A 2,805-nucleotide genomic window follows, 5' to 3' on the forward strand; every position below is an offset into this window, starting at 1 on the left:
CTCACTGTCTCCACAGCCACCACCTTAGTCAGCATCACCACTATCTTCTGTTCGATTACAATGAAAATTGTAGAGTTGGTCTCTTTTGACCTCATTGTAATCTCTTTCTGTCAAGACAAGCAGATAGATCTCATTAAAATAGAAGATGGGTCAATTCATGACCCTACTCGAAACCTCCAGTGGCTTCCATGTGACTCAAATAAAACTCAAAGTCGCTGACAGTGCCCTGCATGACCTCGTGCCAACACTCCCTTCTGTCTTATCACGGTTAAACGCAGCTGAGACCGTAATGGCATGCTCGTTGCCCTTTGAGCTTCCAGGCACATCCCTTTGAACTTACAATTCCTCTGTTGGAATAATTATTTTCTTCAGATATTTTCTTTAGTCACTTTTCACCTCTTGCATGTATTTTATTTGAGAGCATCCAATTTTCCTAATGAGATTTTCCCTGACTCCCTATTTTATTAATTATCTATTTTATTTTTATTTTAATCATTTTATTTTATTTTTTAAATGCCTACAGCACCTGGTCTTCCTAGGTGGTCTCCCATCCAAGTACTAACCAGGTCCGACCCTGCTTAGCTTCTGAGATCAGACGGGATCGGGCTTGTTCAGGGTGGCGTGGCCGTAGACAGCTGACTCCCTATTTTAATATGTAATTTTTCCCCTCTCCCAAACCCAGACATAATCTACTCCTTTTCTGCATTATTATATTTGCTCCAATAGAATTCGTTGCCATTTATCATATTACACATATATTTTTTCTTATTTGTTTTGATTGATGTCTCCCTTATAATCCCATCATTTTAATATTTTAATTTTTTAAATTATTTTTAAATTAAAATCATTGAGGTGAATTGGTTAATAAAATCAGATAGGTTTCAAGTGTACAGTTCAGTAATAAGTCATATGTATATTACATTGTATGGTCACCACCCAAAGTTTCCTTTGTCACCAAATATTTGACCCCCTTTCCCCCTCTCTACCTCACCCCTCCTTCCCTCTGGTAAGGACTAACCCACTGTCTGTGTCCATCACTCTCTGTTTGTTTGTCATGTTTTCTTGTTGCTTTCAGTTTTATGTCTCACATATGAAGGAACTCATGATTCTCAACTTTTTCTGACTTATTTCACTTAGCATGATAATCTCGAGATCCATCCATGTTTTGCAAATGACAGTATTTCATCTTTTCTTATGGCTGAGTAATAGTCCATTGTATATATGTACCACAGCTTCTTTATCTGATCATCTACAGTAGGACACTTTGATTGCTTCCATGTCCTGGCCACTGTGAATAATGCTGCTATGAACATTGGGGTGCAGATATCTTTGTGGGTAAATGCTTTCAAGTTTTTTAGGTAAATATCCAAAAGAGGAATTGCTGGGTCATACAGTAATTCTGTTCTTAGTTTTTTGAGGAACCTCCTACTGTTTTCCATAGTGGCTGTACCAATGTACATTCCCATTAGCAGTGTATGAGGGTTCCTTTTTCCCCGCAACCTCTCCAACACGTTATCACTTGTCTTGTCGATGGTAGCCATTCTTACAGGTGTGAGGTGGTATCTCATCGTGGTTATGATTTGCATTTCCCTAATAGTAGTGATGTTGAGCATCTTCTCACATTCCTGTTGGCCATTTGTATGTCTTGGGAGAAGTGTCTATTCAGGTCCTCTGACCATTTTTTTATTTGATTTTTTTTTTTTATTGTTGAGTTGTATGAGTTCTTTGTATATTTTGGATATTAGGCCCTTATCTGGAGGTGTTGTTTACAAATATCTTCTTCCATTCGGATGGTTGCGTCTTTGTCTTGTGGATGGTTTCTTTTTCAATGCAGAAACTTTTTAATTTGATAGAGTCCCACTCATTTATTTTGGCTTTTACTTCTCTTGCCTCCGAGGTCAAATTCATAAAATCCTCTCTTAATCCAAGGTCCATGAGTTTAGTACCTATGCTTTTTTCTATGCAATTTATTGTTTCTGGTCTTAGGTCCATTCTGAGTTAATTTTGCTGTATGATGACAGATAGTAGCCTAGTTTCATTCTTTTGCATGTGGCTTTCCAATTTTCCCAGCACCATATATTGAAGAGGCTTTTTTCCTTCATTGTATGTTTTTGACTCCATTTTCAAAAATTGTTTGCCCATATATATGGAGCTTTATTTCTGAACTCTCAATTATGTTCCAATCATCTGTATGTCTGTTTATCTGCTAATATCATGCTGTTTTGTAGTATAATTTGAATTTGGGCAGAATGATACCTCCAGCCTTGTTCTTTTTTCTCAGGATTGCTTTGACTATTCGGGGTCTTTCATGCTACCATACAAATCTGGTGATTTTTTTGTTCTATTTATTAAAAAAAAATGTCATTGGGATTTTGATGGGGATTACATTAAATCTGTGTAATGCTTTAGATAATAAGGTCATTTTAATTATGTTGATTCTTCCAATCCATGAACACGAAACATCTTTTTGAAGGTAAGGATTTCTGTCTATTTTCCTCACTCCTCCATCTCTAGTGCCTTCAACAGTGCCTAAGAAATATACTCAAAAATATTTGTGCAATAAATACATGAATGCATAATAACTCATGTTACCACCGTGAATTACAACACTTAGAGTTCCAGATTTAGAATCATCAGAAAGTTTGTTATGCTTTGTAGCATGCTACTGTTAGCTCCACAAATGAAAATTCTTTGTGTACGTATATAATGTTTTAACGCCAATCAATAAATAAATGATTATTATGTGTAAGTCCCTGCAATATAAGCTCACAGCAGCAAATTTAAGAGTATGCACATATTAGGAGG

The 2,805-nt window shown here is 36.3% G+C and overlaps 1 non-coding gene across 1 annotated transcript; it reads right to left on the reverse strand.

Annotated features, from left to right (window-relative positions):
• Positions 1-514: 514 nt before the first annotated feature.
• LOC120597330 (5S ribosomal RNA) lies at positions 515-633 on the reverse strand. Its single transcript, XR_005651369.1, has one exon. It is a non-coding gene; the product is annotated as a 5S ribosomal RNA (ribosomal RNA).
• Between the last annotated feature and the right edge of the window lie 2,172 nt (positions 634-2,805).

This window comes from Pteropus medius, unplaced genomic scaffold (genome assembly GCF_902729225.1).
Source record: "Pteropus medius unplaced genomic scaffold, Ma_sr-lr_union100, whole genome shotgun sequence".
NCBI classification, from domain to species: domain Eukaryota; kingdom Metazoa; phylum Chordata; class Mammalia; order Chiroptera; family Pteropodidae; genus Pteropus; species Pteropus medius.